Source organism: Physella acuta, unplaced genomic scaffold (assembly GCF_028476545.2).
Source record: "Physella acuta isolate Inbredline_101_S28 unplaced genomic scaffold, ASM2847654v3 ptg001593l, whole genome shotgun sequence".
Lineage (NCBI taxonomy): Eukaryota > Metazoa > Mollusca > Gastropoda > Physidae > Physella > Physella acuta.
Window position 1 is genome coordinate 45,004 of NW_026733107.1, and position 18,200 is coordinate 63,203.

The following is an 18,200-nucleotide window of genomic DNA, read 5'->3' on the forward strand; positions in this document are numbered from 1 at the left end:
ATGCCTTCATCTCTCCTTGGCTAACGTATTTTCAATATTAAGCGAGAGAGACCAAGAATTATACGCCCTATTAGAGTCGATAGAGCATCCTTTGAAAAGATGTTTAGAAAGTGAAGTATACTAAGCCGGAACGTCATGGACTCAACTTGGATGAATCGCCCAGAACTGAGTACAATTGAGAGCTGTGGATGTGCTCCACAATATGTTCACATGAATGATGATGATAATGATGAAAATGTGCGTCAGTCCACCCAAATCTGTTAACGACCTATAACGTTAAAACACACGAAAAATTTGACAAACTATGTGACTACAGTATCCTACAATATGCATACAAAACATGCACAGATGAACTCTGATTCATCTGTCTTTTTGATCGTCATGTTCGACATGGCATTTTGTTCAACCAATCGATCAAGCTGCGCAATTTATTTGACATATCAGCAAATACTGTCTATTTTATGCAACCTAAACATTGTATGTTCTATGCACAACCTGAATTATGTATGTTTTAATCAAAACTGAGATCGCTGTAGTCATATTCTAACTGACATGTTTTAATGAATAATTTAAAGTTGCGCGTAAATTTAATTTTTTTTTAAATCAGATGTTATTGTGCTTGTCAAATTACTCAAGTGTTTTTCCCTTTATGAAGACAAGACAAACGTCTTCATTTAAATGTGTGTTTGCTATACCACGTGTATAATCAAGTCACGTGATATGAGCGGTCAAGCCACGTGACCTGTGTGTTCAAATCACGTGACCAAAGGTTCATTATCGTCAACAAGACTTGAACATCAAACGAAATCCTGTTCAAAAATTTAATAACGAAAAACGACTAGTCATTAGTAGATCTACTGTAACTCATTAAAATGACCCAGACCGCACCATCATTAAAAATAATTATAGATTTTTAAAAATACTTATTAAAAATTCCCAATTAAATTTTAATTTCTGGTAAAAGTATTTCAACTAAATGTACCTTATGAGTGTAGTATACCCCTCGTCTATCTCGTATGTTTGTTGTTTCTGTTGAAAGTCGCCGTTTGCTTTGTCAACCGCAAGACTAAGTTCACATCAATATTGTTACAACACTAGAATAGCTCAGCTGCGGGATCGAAACCAACCCAGCCACACACACCGCTAAACACGCAAGCTGTCGATTAAAGTGTTTCTGGTGACGATGACGAGTTATTTTAGCTGAACAACGTTTGTTGAGGTCAATAACCGATGTCATTTCGTACGAGGTGTGACCGTGTTTAGTCAAGTGTGAAGCGATCAGCAACTTAAACATATAAGCGCAACCTTAACGCATCGTTTACTGTCATGGTGGTAATTCGCCCAAGCGTAACAGGGAAGGTGGGTGTGTAAATAGCAACACATTCGCGGAATGGATAAGTCCAACCTTTTGTGTTCATATTGACAAACTTTTATCCACAATTTAAATTCAACCCAGCGTTGAAAAATTTATCTGGCAGTTCTGTAAACTTTGTGCAACGCCTCACATGGTAAAAATAGCTGACCTAATTTTGAGAATTCGTACTTTAAATATTTGATGGCTTTTACATATAGTATTCTTTTATCTAGTTAAACCTTTAAAACTTTAAATGAAACGATCATGGTGATTAATTAATAAGTCTTTTCGCGATTTTGTTTTGTAGCTTGTAGCAAAATTTGGCCAATTTCAAAGACGGGAATTTAATCAATGAAATCATTCAAGCGACAATCATGGAAACGCAACAACTATAACATGATATTTGTGTCGAATTTCATTTTGTTGTTAAAGAAACCAGTGAAATTGAAACTTGCGTTGTTGTTTTTTTTTTTGTTGTTTTTTTTTAATTCGCGGAAAGCTATTGAACTTGATATCAATAAGCGTATCGAAATTCGTCTGCTTGGTAATGAGTTTAGGCAAAAAATATTAAGTCCTGCTGAGTTTAGAAAGTTGAATTAAGAGCGTCGTGAAACATACTTTGATGTTTGTTGGTTTTTCTTTTTTACATTCTAGAGTCCGTTTTGTTTTAGGTATTTACTTTTTATTACAGGGGTATCATCGAAATTCCCAATCCAGACCACACAACCCTACAATATACATAAACTCCATACCACCCCACATTATGCATGCATACCACACCACCCCACATTCCACAGACAGACCACACCACCCTACATTATAAATGCACACCACACATCTACACCATCACCATGTAGACTTCAACCTACCCTTCTCCATGAATACCACACTCTAAAACTTCCTCATGCAGACCTAACCTTACTCCATCATCATACACTCCACATCCCTACCTCATACACATCACACCCCTACCCCATGCAGATCACACCCCTACCCCGTGCACAACACACCCCTACCCACCACCATGCAGACTACACCCCCACCTCCTCTCCAAGTTTGTTATCACGACCCCCCCCTTCCCTTGAATGATTATCGATTTCAGCCATAAAAACCCCACCCACCTCCATTATCCATCCCCGACTTTTAAGTCACACTCTGGTCTAAAATTCCGTCATCCTTATCCCCACCCCCTCCCTCATTCACCCCTCCATCGTAAATCCTGAAACGTAGACGTGAGTACTCCAGTCCAATGCAGTGACGTATCTGACGCGCAGGACGTTAAGAAAAAACACCCCCCCCCCTATGCTAGCACTAGGCGTCCGCAGCGCCAACACACAACCCGGAACTATTGTGCATCGCCGGTGACTAATGCACAGTGAAGTATCTTTATTTACAGAAAGAAGACGCTTGAATCACTTTCGATTGTGCGGTCGTGTGATTTAGGGCCCCGGTATCTTAGTTGGATTGTGGGATTTTTGAGTGGATCGAAAGAAAAAAAAAGGAGAAAAAAAAAGATCCGGTTGATTTACGTCTACCGGCTAGCAAACACTGCCGGTTGATTTAGGTTACCGGCTTTCACATACTGCCGGTTGATTCATAAATCTCCGGGCTTGGTCTCGACCGGCCTTAAGATGATGGTTTATTTTATCATTGACAATAGTTGACTTGATGCAGGGAGAGACAACAGTTCATTGATAAGGGGAGAGAAGAGGAGGGGGTGTTTACCAAACTCAAGGGAGACTATTTATTTTGATTGTAGTGAATTAAATGAAGATTATATAACTCTGGAATTTGTAGTTTCGCGTTCCATAACGGTTGAGGCAAAGGATAAGGGTTACCTCCCCATAAAAAAATATTATTCTATGAGCACTATATTACTATCTAAATAGTTATGCTGTTTCTTGATACCTACATACACACGGACAAATACGTCGACAAAGATAGTCGGAATATAAAACATTACATTTTTAAACTTTCGAGAAGTATTTTACTTCCGGTTACCGTTACTACTCAAATGTTGATATACATCCGGGTTTCCAAACCCCGTGCCCGCGGGCGCCATGGCGCCGAACGATTCGTATGTGCCCGCCTCTCACTATTCGACAGAGACAGAATTTTTTTCATAAACATTATTGAAAGGTTGAAGGGGATGGAAATCGAAAGTTTTAGGGGGGGGGGGGGTGTGCAAATCGAAAATTTGACGGGGGGGGGGGTGCAAATCAAAAGTTTTGTCCCCGGGTGACGGGAAGGGTCGCTACGCCTCTGAAAGGAGTTTGTCGATTTAAAATAGGTGGTGCCTGCCACCCTACCGATATTTTAGAATGTGCTCTAGAGTAAAAAAAGGTTGGGAACCCCTGGTATACATTTACGAATAGTATCTTATATTTGAAAATGCTATTTCGCCCACCTAATTGAATCGGTTAGTAAGTTATCGTGATTACACGTAAACACACATACAGATACACCGACACACATATACTTAAAATATCGATTTCCGTGTAAGAGAAAGTAAAAAAAAAAGAATGTACACTCAAATCTCATGCATAATAAGCATCATGGCAACCTTATCAAGGGAGATGTATCTTGAAAACCCAAAACCCCATATTATATCGTGACAACCAGCTCATACGACAAACACACAAACCATACAGCAACCCGAGCAACCATCGCGTGTAAACAACCCGTCTGTATTCTTACCCCCATCCCTGGCTGCAAGACACAAATTAAATATTTAACACGGTGCAGAAATAAATATTAAAACACGTCTCATGGGACGTGCTCCTGTCTTGCTAACACATTTGTCTTGTATGTGGAGCTGTTGGCATGAAAAGGGGGTGGGGGTAGGTGCAACAGGAATAGGGGTGGGGGGGGGGGATTTGTATGTATGTTAGGATAATAAAACGATAATCCGGGTAAGTAGTGGATAAAAGGAAAGCTTGGAAAATAAAATAAGGGCGAAATAATTATTTAGACTAGGATAAATTTTGTTGTAGAATAAATGACTGTAAGAAGTCGGACAGAAAGGCGCGAGTTGTTATTTAAAGTGGACAAAAATATTTATTTATTTTTTAAATTCATGATTTTAAAAATATTTTAAATAAATTATTGTTCTTCGTTGGAAACAGAAATTGTCAACAATGCTATGTTTTTTTTAAACTTTTGTTTTCATTTAAGTTGTTCACTCAAAGTTCAAGGAATGTCATTCGTATTTAAAATTATGTTTACGCTAATTGAGTTTGGTTTAAACTGTCACACATTTAGTTGGTTTACCCTAAGTCAGATAAACAGCTAGTTTACCCAAAGTCAGATATACAGCTAGTTTACCCAAAGTCAGATATACAGCTAGTTTACCCAAAGTCAGATATACAGCTAGTTTACCCAAAGTCAGATATACAGCTAGTTTACCCAAAGTCAGATATACAGCTAGTTTACCCAAAGTCAGATATACAGCTAGTTTACCCAAAGTCAGATATACAGCTAGTTTACCCAAAGTCAGATATACAGCTATTTTACCCAAAGTCAGATATACAGCTAGTTTACCCAAAGTCAGATATACAGCTAGTTTACCCAAAGTCAGATATACAGCTAGTTTACCCAAAGTCAGATATACAGCTAGTTTACCCTAAATCACAAATATATTTGATTTACCCTATATCGGATATACAGTTCGTTTAGCTTAAGTCACAAATTACTCAGTAGAATTTAAAAGCCAATCGAGTCCACAGTCTTCACCGAGGTTGATGTCTCTTGTTTACAACGATTCACGAAAACAAACTGACTACAATGACTGAGACAATATTAGTGATAAACGCAGACCACCAACAGAATATCCCTCTTGAAATATGCTCTTTAAGCAGATGTTTGTACTGAAACAACAACCGACGATGAATTGTATAGACACAGCGAATAGACCATCTGTGCAAAGTATGGTTATGATTATCTCCCTTCGCCAAGACACATAACGTTTTTCTCCCCTAGAAATGACTGACCAAGCTCAATACAGCCTCGGTTCTTTCCCCGCTTTCCAGGCTTATACCCCCGAGTGTTGGGTATGGAAAGGTTCCCCCCCCCTCCCCAAGAGTTATCCCCCCCCCCCCCCTCTCGAAGAAGACTGCCACTCTTTTTATCGCTGTTTACGATAACAATTTGTCCTGAATCGTAATTTGTGCGGCCCCCAAATTAACAGGCTACAAAGACCGGTGCGGAATACGATCTACAATGAAAGCTGGTGACTTAGCAAAATGAAAACTTCTTTTAAACAACAACCTAGAAATCTATAAGTTTCCAGAGTGTGGATTAAATGTCATACGTTTAAAAACAGCAATAGGCCATTATGGCTGACTCAGACTTTTAATACTGAGTATATTTTATTATTTGCTTATGACGTATTAATACTAATAGTTTCGCTGTCTGTCTGTCTATCTGACAAGAACGCTCTGTCTGACAAGAACGCTTTGTCTGACAAGAACGCTCTAGAGAAAACACAAGCAAAATAAAAACATGCATAGTATTTCGAAAAACGAAGTATGACGTCGACACATTTAGCGCAGAGTAGAACATAATCTCAAACCAGAGAGTGCACACAGTCATATGACGTCATTGATTATCGCGTAAACATTGAATTAAAAAGGAAATGTTGTCTAATCTAAATGGTTTGCGTGAAGAGTTTCTTGCATACAATTCTTCGGGTAGGGGCGAAGCCCCACCCCCCGCGTAAGAACGTCTGAGCCCCCCCCCCCCCTCCCCAACTCAAAAGAAATTTCCTCATCGATACTCTATAATTAAATTACCGCCTAATTAATGTGTCTAATCTAAAAAGTGGTTTTCTTGCAATGGGACGGTAGACATGTTTTTTTTTTTTGGGGGGGGGGGGGGGGTGGGGGGGGGTGTGGGGGTGGGGTGGGGTGTGTGTGGGGGTGGGGGTGGGGGGGGTGGGGGGTGGTGTGTGGGGGGGGGGGGTGGGTTGGTTTCAGTGTTTCTTTCAGACTTTTTCCTCCCCGGAGAGGGGTGGGGGTACTTGAAATTTTCGGGGGCGGGGGTAGAATTTTCTGGGAGGGGGCGGACACTGGAAAAAGTATATAATTATATTTCGTTGAATGGGACAGTAGACATGTTTTTTTGGGGGGTGGCGGGTGGTGGGGGGGTGGTGTGTGGGGGGTGGGGGGGGTGGGGGGTGGTGTGTGGGGGGTGGGTTGGTTTCAGTGTTTCTTTCAGACTTTTTCCTCCCCGGAGAGGGGTGGGGGTACTTGAAATTTTCGGGGAGGGGGCGGACACTGGAAAAAGTATATAATTATATTTCGTTGAATGGGACGGTAGACATGTTTTTTTGGGGGGTGGCGGGTGGTGGGGGGGTGGTGTGTGGGGGGTGGGGGGGGGTGGGGGGTGGTGTGTGGGGGGTGGGTTGGTTTCAGTGTTTCTTTCAGACTTTTTCCTCCCCGGAGAGGGGTGGGGGTACTTGAAATTTTCGGGGAGGGGGCGGACACTGGAAAAAGTATATAATTATATTTCGTTGAATGGGACGGTAGACATGTTTTGGGGGGGGGGGGGGGCGGTGTGTGGGGGGTGGGGGGTGGTGTGTGGGGGTGGGGGGGGGTGGGGGTGGTTGGGGTGGGGGGTGGTGTGTGGGGGGTGGTGTGTGGGGGGTGGGTTGGTTTTAGTTTAGAGAAAAGAGACAGCACTATCAGCCTAGCGCCCGTTGTACCCTTCCTCAACGGGCCATTTTTCTCGTCTATAATAGGTAGGAAAAGTGGTTCCAAAAGTGGTTCCACTTTGTGTTGCCAGAAAGCATATTTTTGAACCAAAATTGAATATTTTATAACATTTGTGAAATAAGTAAAAATCACTTCCGGTTTTTACTAAGGCTAGAATTTTAAACACAAAATTACTAATAATATAATAGTAATTTACCAAACATTTTTATTTTAATTTGGATTAGTATAGTCAGGGTGTTGTGGTGAAAGGGGATGTTATATTATTTAACATAATTAAACTACTAGGCTATATTCCATTGTAATAATAAGTAAAGCGTAATTAATATCAACATTTTAATATAGGCCTAAGCAATCTAGATCGACCTCTGACTATGGGGTCATCTATTAACGATGTCACAACGATGCCAGACCTCCCCCTTCCCCAAAGAAGTAAACCTAAGCCAACATTCCCCCCACCCCCCTAGTTTGTTTTTAAAGCAGCGATTTTCATAAAATATTTAGACCTATGGGCTTTTCCAGCATTCAATGTAGGCCTATTGATGAATTATTTACAACAATTTATAAACCAACTTTTAATAATGCAATAAAGGCTTAAATTCAGTTTCTTAACATGAGTGTTTGTTGAACATGGAAAAGTGTCATCTTACTTTCTGAACCCCCTCCCCTTTGACACAAAGGTCCAAATCTCCACCACCACCTCAAAGTCGTTTATAGACGACCACCTCAGCATTTTATATTTATTTATAGGATATTCATTAATTAGTCATACAAACCCAATTACATTTGTTGCTGTGATGGTATCTCTGTCATTACAATTATTAAATAGTTTATCTTAACTCAACATTTCCCCATACCTCATTTGCTATAGCTGCCTATCCTTATAGAAAACATCTTTTCCTCAAATATCTGGAATGCATCTGATCAGCTACAGTCTTTTTCTTTTGTAATGTATAAACAATTACAAAATGTTTATAAACTTGCACAGCCAATAACAACACATTACCAGGAAACAAGCAGTTATTACAGTTTGCTGTATTTGTGGTTTATGGTTAGTTATCAGCCATATTTCTATAAGCTTGGTCTACATTTATATGCTGGTATGGCTAGAATTGACAAAAACCCATATTCTTGATTCTTCCCTTATCATGTTTTACAGCTATGATAGATATAGTAGTTTTATTTTTAACATTGTAGAAAATTTAAGTAATAGTTACAAAATACTAAAGTTGAAGCTTAAACCATAACGTAAGATATTTTAATAATTGTTCGTTTTGAACGAGATATAATACAAAGTAGAAAATTCTAAATAAAAAATTAAAGTATAATTGTTTGCAGACATTGCCCTTTTATTATTATTTGTATTATTATAAGCAAGCTGTCTTATGGGAAATTTTCATTCCTTATTTTCTTCTTGTAATACAATGGGTTTCATATCAGCATGTTGTTTGGACTAGGAATAATATTAACAAATGATAGATTATATATTGATATAAACTTATATGTAAATAATATTCAAATGAAAGACTTATAGTGGGACTACATATTTGTGAACACATTTGCTAAAGCAAAAGTTCTTGAGTTTAAATTTTAATCCTTTAGGTTGTCTCTGATTCAAATTCAAAGCAGTTAACTGGTACCTGACTGGTTATGGACAGTAAAAGCTGTTTGATATTTTCCTGACCATACAATTTATTAATATGGAAGGGCAACAAAACTAGGTGAAATCTACTTCAGCACCATATTCTTAAAAACTATTTATAGTTCGCCAGTTTAAGTCAATTATTAAATTAAGGTAACAATAATTAGTTTCCGCATACACCATCACACACAACCAGTGCTGAAAAAAATAAACATAACAAACTTTATAAATTTCTTTTTTAATTACATTCAGAACTAATATATTAAAAAAAAAGTTGTTCAATATGAACAAGTTTTCTTGGGTCCAACATGTATCCTTGGACTAGTTGGATCTAATAGGTATGTGTAGGCCATTTTCAGTCAAGCCTGACCACTGTTGAAGAATACTGTATATTAAGTCTTCAGAACTGGAGGATTCAGTGATAAGAGTTTTTAAAAGGAACTTCATCTGACTTATCTTCTCTGTATGTAGTATCTAAAAAAAAAACATAAATAAATTTCACAAACTGTTATATTAAACTCATTACATTTATATACTTTAACATTTTATGGTATAATTAAAAATATTTGTCTGTCTTATAAAAATCATAAAGCAATGATGGGACTATTTATGCATGGGATTGTATGGGCTATCTAATTATTACCATTCATTAAATATATAGATCTAAGATTTTCTTTTAATATTTTAATGTAAGGAGTTTGTCATTAAATACAATAGGTCTTCAAAAGTGTCAAAAGTCATGTATATATCATAAAAAAAAACAAAATTAAAAATGTATCAATAAAGGTCTACTACTTATGTTTAGCCACCTCAAGAATTAGTTGAAAATTTATATTCAAACTAGGCTACTAAAACTATCATCAATTCATACACCTACTAGAATAAATAAGTATAATTATATTGATTTGAATAGTAAGTTAATCCATCTAAATCTATGACAATTGACACCTTTTGGCTTAATTAACTATTCTGCATTTTTTAATAAGTTCAAAAGATAACTACAGGAGACTAAGAGTAGACTAAGTCATATATTAATTAAGTAGAACTAAAATAAGACAGCTCTTCACAAGTAAGCCTACTGTTCTATTCAGTAATTTTTACAATTATTAAACTAATGTAGATTAAACTTAAATTTTGGATATTATTTAATGCACTAGTCTGTAACCTTTTATTTAGGCTGCATGTAATTTTTAGTTTAAAATTGTAGCCTTATTAAGCTTAGTTATAGTAGTTAACTGTGTTTAACTTACATACTAATACTAACTACCTGCGCTATCACAGGCCTACTACTACCTACTAAAACTAAAATTAATATGACAACTGTAAAAAATTAAGCATACTTTATTTTTTTACAATACTATTCTATACCTACAGACCTACTGCTATTAAATATGAATCTATTAGTTATTAGACCAACGTAAGTTATCATACGTCTAATTAGTAATTTAATAATTACCTCTAAATAGGCCCTAATTCATAATACTAATGTAACTGAAGTATTTAGCAGTATCATAGCCTAAATTATCTAAAATAAAATGTATTCATTTGTACAAATCTAGTAATTTAAGAAGTATTAACTATTAAAATTATATTAATATAGAACTTATTGGCCTACTAAATAACTGAGTCACTAATGTCATGATTTTGCGATTATGTATGAGGTTGTGTATTATACCTAATAACTATACTTTGAATAGAGTAACTATACTTTATTAATACTACTAAATAGTAAATATATTTAAACAAGTAGGCTCTAACTAATTAGACTAATCATTAATTAGACTACATGTATATACTGCCCTACTAATTACTATTTACTATACGACAAGTCTAAAACTATCTATACCAGCGACACTTTGTAATAATATAAAATATGGGCCTAATTTAATTTATCTATTATTATAATTAACTGAAATATAGAGTATAAGATAGACGCTAGTATAGCAATACTAAAACTTAAAACTATATCTAGATCTAGTCTAAATCCACCACACTAGTCAGACGGTCTACTTTATTTCTATTGGGCCTACTATTAGTAAATTAAATTAGTATCACTACTATACTTAGATTCAGATACTAGATTCTAGATACGATACTATCTATTACAGTTCTAGATTCTACTATTTATTAGTACAATCATTAGGCCTATAGAATATTTATACTAAATACTTATTGATTTTATTGAATAGCCTAAAAATAGATCTATCTAGATATATATTTTTTAACAGATAATCTTTCTAGTCAATCTAGTCTGGATCTAGATCTAGGTCTAGATCAACTTAATAAATTTAATACTTAGGCCTAGGGCCTCCCCTATAATATAGTATTAAGTAGTATTTAGTATTATTTAATATATTTAAGTTCCTTACGCTAAGGCTAAGGCTTAGCTAACTAACTACTAATAATCTATCTATTATCTAGGCCTATTATTAATAATAATATTAGACTTACTAGATCTAGATCTAGATCTAGTAGACTCTCTAGTCTAGACGAGTATTTTTATATTTAATAATTTATTAAACATATTAAAAAGCCGTAGCATACTATAGATAGATCTAGATCTCTAGATCTAGATCTAGATCTAATCTAGAATCTAATAGTATCATGGCGTAGAAGAGCAGGCCTAACAAAAATTATGAAACTTGCGTTAAAAACCGTCTAATATCTATCTAATAATAATATAATAATATTATAATAGATCTAGACTTACTAGATCTAGTAGACTCTCTATTCTAGACTAGTATTTTTATATTTAATAATTTATTAAACATATTAAAAAGCCGTAGCATACTATAGAATAGATAGATCTAGATCTAGAGATCTAGATCTAGAATCTTAGTAGTATCAATCATGGCGTAGAAGAGCAGGCCTAACAAAAATTATGAAACTTGCGTTAAAAACACTTTAAAAAAAAAGGTAGATTAACAATTAATAAGAATAATGTTAATAATGTTAGATCTTAATAATCTGAGCATAACAGTCATAAAAAAATAAGCCAACTGTAATGAAAGGGGATACAAACGAATTTTTAAAGCTTGAATCGAACTGAAAATCTTCCCTTGTTCGCCATTTTGTTTATTTTGATTACCTTGTCCGTATTTATCATGGATAACAAATGTTATGACTTGCATCGTTTACCTCTCCCTGGCCACTTAAGTTCAGTTCAAGGTGGGGTTGAGGGCGGTTTTATAAAATATGTAAATTAGTACAATTATTCAAAATTATTTTTAACGGCTTCTGTTCAACACAAAAATATGAAAATGAGTGTAATCGATGGTTCCTAATCGACTTTAATTTTTAAAATTGTAGCTATAATTTTATCGCTTGCCATATTTTTTAAAATAATTTTTTAAAAATTTAGTATGATTACATAGACTTTTCCTACCTATAATAGTTTCGCTGTCTCTCTATCTATCTATCTATCTGTCTGACAAGAACGCTCTAGAGAAAACACAAGGAATTTAAAAACCTGCACAGTAATTCGAAAAACGAAATATGACGTCGACACATTTAGCGTAGAGTAGAACATAATCTCAAACCAGAGAGTGCACACAGTAATGTAATGACGTCATTGAAACATTGAAAAAAAGGAAATGTTGTCTAATCTAAATGGTTTGCGTGAAGAGTTTCTTGCATACAATTCTTCGGGTAGGGGCGAAGCCCCACCCCCGCGTAAGAACGTCTGAGGGGGGTGGGGGTGGGGGGGGGGGGTTGAGTGGGGGGGTGGTTTTAATTTAGACTTTTTCCTCCCCGGAGAGGGGTGGGGGTACTTGAAATTTTCGGGGGCGGGGGTAGAATTTTCGGGGAGGGGCGGACACTGGAAAAAGTATATAATTATATTTCGTTGAATGGGACGGTAGACATGTTTTTTTAGGGGGGGGGGGGGTTGTGGGTGGGGGGAGGGGGGGTGTGTGGGGGGGGGGGGGTGGGGGGTGAGTGGGGGGGGGTGGTTTTAATTTAGACTTTTTCCTCCCCGGAGAGGGGTGGGGGTACTTGAAATTTTCGGGGGCGGGGGTAGAATTTTCGGGGAGGGGGCGGACACTGGAAAAAGTATATAATTATATTTTGTTGAATGGGACGGTAGACATGCTTTTTTTTGGGGGGGGGGGGGGGTGGGGGGGTGGGGGGGGGTGGTGGTGTGTGTGTGTGGGGGGGGGGGTGGGGGTGAGTGGGGGGGTGGTTTTATTTTAGACTTTTTCCTCCCCGGAGAGGGGTGAGGGTACTTGAAATTTTCGGGGGCGGGTGTAGAATTTTCGGGGAGGGGGCGGACACTGGAAAAAGTATATAATTATATTTCGTTGAATGGGACGGTAGACATGTTTTTTGGGGGGGGGTGGGGGGTGGGGGGTGGTGTGTGTGTGGGGTGGTGTGTGTAGGGGTGGGGGTGGGGGGTGGTGTGTGGGGGGGTGGTGTGTGGGGGGGGGGGGGTGGGGGGTTGGGGCGGTGTGGGTGGGGGTGTGGGTGGGGGTGGGGGTGGTGTGTGTGTGGGGGGGTGGTTTTTGTTTAGAGAAAAGAGACAGCACTATCAACCTAGCGCCCGGTGTATCCTTCCTCAACGGGCCATTTTTCTCGTTTTAAATATATATCCTGTAATCCTCTCTAAATGAGTTGCAGTGGGAAATTAATTCGTTCAAATTCTGTATCGATCGTTAGACTGGGATTCAAAAGAAGATTATTTTCTTCCACCGTATGTAATTTCAAACTGCTGGTGACATTTTTTCCATAGCACAAACACTTTAAAATGTGACATATGATGATGAGACGTGGAATGGTTTTATCTGGCGACCTATCGTGACAGAAATATGATAATAGTGGCGTCTCAAAGGGGAGGAGGGGGGTGACAGCCCCGGGCGAAGCATACTTAATAGTCAGATGTCATAGTTTGGCGTGAACTTTGTGTTGTACACACAAGTTAGTTTGATACCGGGTCGTCCATCTTTGATTAGGAAAAAAAAGAGGTATGGGGAAGGGGGAGGGGGTAGTTTGCTTTATTTGCTGATGAACCACATCAACCAACGGTATGGAAGTAGCCAATATTTGTAGAAAAAGATATATATATATATATATATATATATATATATATATATATATATATATATATATATATATATATATATATACTTTAGTCAAAGTACACATCGCTCTCTCCCTCGCTCTCTCTCTCTCTCTCTCTGCTCTCTTAATCTTCCTTTCCGAGCCCTCTGCCCTATATTACACTCTCCTTTTTAAAACTTCTCGTCCACTCTATTCGATTATCCAATCATACCCTCCTCACAGCAGCGGCTGTATAATACACACCCTTAACACTTGCCGACTGTATAATTTTACCAGGAAATGACATGTTACTAACCTAGTGTGACGTCAGACAGTTTTTTTTCTGAAAAAAAAATGGTTACCGTCTCCGAGGGAATTGAATGTAAAATTCAAGCTTTACCCTAACCCTAACCCACAGACTAAACGTGAACGGAACAATCGGTATTCCGTCTATCGGAAATATGCAAATCTACCATTCGGCCGGGCTGGAACCGTCGTCCTCCCACTGCGTGTGACACACCGTCCAAGCCCAGCCACGACTTCCCTCCCCTTAGGGAACAGTAAACAAAGAGGGGAGACAACCTAAAATATTTCCCAGCAATTCATTGAATATATTTACAATTGTGGTTAGCGAGTCGTTTCCTCCATGAAGCGGGTATGAAGGAGCTCTTGATTAGCTGTGTATGCGGATGGTCGAATTATTTCTGAGCTTTTTCCGGCTAGTTAATGTTGACTTGATCCGGATTATTTGGAAACCATTTTTTTAACGCTAATTTTTGTCTACATATATTTTTAACGTTGATCTTAATTTAATTCTTTGAAGTATTATTTTCAAACAAAAATTTGTAATTTTCTACTCATACTTATTGTTATAAGACTATAAGAGACTAAGCCAGGGGGTCGGCAACCTTTTGAGACGAAAGAGCCAAAAGTTACAATTTACGAAATTTTCCAGTTTTTAAAGAGCCACTATCATTTTTATTTAGATATTATGGCATTTAATTAGGATTAGGTGAATAAATGTTTTTTTTATTTGAAATAAATAGCTATATATAAAATAATATTTATTCATATAAAAACATACTAATGTTTCGCACAAAACATATTAAAGTATTTTAGCTAGCTCTGATAAAATTAGTAATCAAATAATATAACTATAGGCCTTTCCCAATCCACTTTAGAAACTAATACATTTTTTGCCTTTCTTTACGGACATCACCGGCTCAGGAAGTGTCTCCCATTAGCTAGGCAAGCCTCAACACGGCCATCTCCAACTAACTGGCTTGGACATTGGTTTGATCACCGTATAGGTCACTTCTGTCCTTCAGTTCACAACTGACTTACCTTCCACTCTACGCGTTCCCCACCGTACAGTACTCAGCTCAACCGTAGGAAACTAAAAACTAAAAAGTCATTCAGGTCTAATTAATGCATACTGACAGAAAGAGAAATGCAGTCGGAATAAAATAACATTCACTATTGAACGATATTTGAAAAAGTCGGCAGTGGCAAGCATGGAACTGTGGTCACAAGGCTGGCTACAGCACGGTTGTGGGGCTGGTGCCCAAGCGGCTATAAGCTGTCCATATACTTTCTACCTCACCTACTCTCATTGTTCTCTGATGAGTGTTTTTATCCCATTTAAAGTGGTTTTTCTTTACAGTATAATATTTTTATGTGTTTTAAAAATAAAATAACTTAATATTTGTGTGAGGAACTCGAGAGCCGCACATTGACATCCAAAGAGCCGCATGCGGCTCGCGAGCCGCAGGTTGCCGACCCCTGGACTAAGCTAAATATAACTTTGATTTATAAAGTAATTTTTAAAGAATAGAACCATAAAAACTCAATATTTTTCATTTTTAATTAATTCATAAACAAGTAGTTTTACAGTATTATACACTAAACCATTTTAAATTTGAACTGACCATATTTACATAAAGCAAATCTCTTTCACGGTATATACTCGGTATTAAACTAAGATTCAACCAATCAGAACAGAATATCTTTACTTAAACAGACCATCATCCTATTTAACAACAGCCTTCTACAAACATGAATCGATATGAACATTCCACGCATGAACACGCTGACACATGCTCCAAGTTCCATGTCAACCTGTCACAACCAGACGATTAACCCAAGAAATACAACCCCGGGCTAGATGACAACCACTCGATCCACAGCTGATTGCCCCTGTCAACCCGGAGATCAACCCCAAAAAAGATAATCTTCCGTCCATTCGTTTCTCTAGAAAACAAAACAAATACATGCTGAAATTGTTATTTTTATTTGAGGCTGTACTTCGCGATAAAGTCAGCCGCCTTTAAAACACGTCGAATCGTTTTAATAAAGTATCAAAGTAATTGAACACCATTGTAGACGATCCGCTGTTGAAAAGTTTGCTTCACGTGTTTATATTATATGCGACTGCATAACGTTGTGTATTAAGGTACCAGAAGCGATTGAACAATAAAAATGTTATGTATTAAGCAAAGACAAATAAGGATCATTGTTTATCCTGATTTTAAAATGCCGAGACGTAACAAAATTTTGTTTTTAAAGACTCAGATCGGGCAGATGAGGCTCGATAACTAAGGACAGGAACTCTTTTAGGAGAGACAACTCCAAAATTAAACAACTGCTGCCTTGTAGTTTGTTCTTGGTTGCGCAAAGGCTAAGGAAGCAAATCTAAAACGAAAAGCAGGACTAAAATTAAGTACGAAGGAGAAGAAGAGAGACTCGTACAAGAGGTAAAAATTATACAGAGGTAACAGCAGACTATTTTACGTCCATCATAGTTTTCAATAACTTACTAATTTAAACGTTTTTGTTGTAAAATAAATAGACGATGTATATAAAATGTTGGTCCACTTAAAACAAACAGTTATTTTGTTTGAATCTTCGATCAATAGTTATCCTGGACGGAATCGTCAAATGTCTAATAGGATTCTACTTTCAATCGAGCTTCTCTCCTAGAAATATTGTCTCACAAAAATGACCCGAGTCTAATGAATTTTTTTTTTCATCAGTTTCTAATCAACTTTCTCTCTCAGTTGTAATGAACTTTTTTGGCCACTTCCGTTTAACTTTTTTCATCTTCTCGTTACCAAAGTTATTTCATATTTTGTTTCCTGACTTTGATGGATAACGCGCACTTGGAACAATCACTCGACCACATTTGTAAACACACACATTCGCACGCAAACACAAACATAGTCACACATACAAGCACGCATAATCCCATACATATTCAATCTCAAAAACACACACATTCGCACGCAGACTCAAACAGACACATAAAAGCACTGATACTCGCAGAACTATATCCAATCTCACAAACACACATTCGCATGTAAACACAAACATAGACACAAATACATGCACGCATGCCCACATAAGCATACACAATCTCACAAACACACGTTTTTACACACTCAAATAAGCACACATTCCTAAAATTAAACAGACACGCACATTATACTAAAACAAACACACACATTCGCACACTAACTCAAACACACACACATATATTTACGTATACTCACATAAATATATCCGATTTCACAAACAAACATATTTACACACACAAATAAGCATCTACTCCTAAAATTAAACAGTCAAATTTCACACATACTAAAACAAACACACACACATTCACACATAAACTTATAAATACAGACACATATAGGCACACTCACACAAATTGTATCCAATCCCACAAGCACACATTTTTACACTCACTAATAAGCATTCAATCCTAAAATTAAACACAATCACACATACACTAAAACAAACGACAGCTATCCGAGTTTTATATTCATAAAGACTTCAACATCGTTACTCTACGTGCGCAATTCCAATGCCCATTCCCGTCATACATTGCTGCTTGATCAACCGTGTTCATAGATTCACCTAACAACCTGTCAGAAGATGAGCCCCCCCCCCCCCCCAACACCCACTATCACCTCACCACCCGCGCAGCATCCAGGGACTTGTAGGATGACGCCCATCGACAACGCCCCCGTTATATTTCCGCTTCCGGCTAGGACCACTTCCGTTTTAACGACAGACGATCCGTCTGTTCATCGTCTGATTACCTCAGGAGGGGGGATTGAAAAGGTGCCATGTTTTGACCCATCTGGGGGATATCTGTGATACATGCCGCCCCCCAATAGTAGTGTCCAGTGTTGTGAAGTAGGGCCCACCATTGTGTAGTAGGGCCCACCATTGTGTAGTAGGGCCCACCATTGTGTAGTAGGGCCCAGCGTTGTGTAGTAGGGCCCAGCGTTGTGTAGTAGGGCCCAGCGTTGTGTAGTAGGGCCCACCATTGTGTAGTAGGGCCCAGCGTTGTGTAGTAGGGCCCAACGTTGTGAAGTAGGGCCCAACGTTGTGTAGTAGGGCCCAACGTTGTGAAGTAGGGCCCAACGTTGTGGAGTAGTGTTCAGCTTGTAACTGCAAG

The 18,200-nt window shown here is 37.8% G+C and overlaps 1 protein-coding gene and 1 long non-coding RNA gene across 2 annotated transcripts in view; one reads left to right on the plus strand and one right to left on the minus strand.

Annotated features, from left to right (window-relative positions):
• Positions 1-18,200, plus strand: part of LOC131929085 (atrial natriuretic peptide receptor 1) — a gene marked incomplete at its 3' end in the record, with an annotated part of 112,397 nt that overhangs the window by 22,976 nt on the left and 71,221 nt on the right. The window lies entirely within an intron of this gene.
• Positions 8,927-12,079, minus strand: LOC131929083 (uncharacterized). Its single transcript, XR_009383891.1, has 2 exons — positions 11,727-12,079; positions 8,927-9,178 (listed from the first exon to the last, which is right to left on the minus strand). It is a non-coding gene; the product is annotated as an uncharacterized LOC131929083 (long non-coding RNA).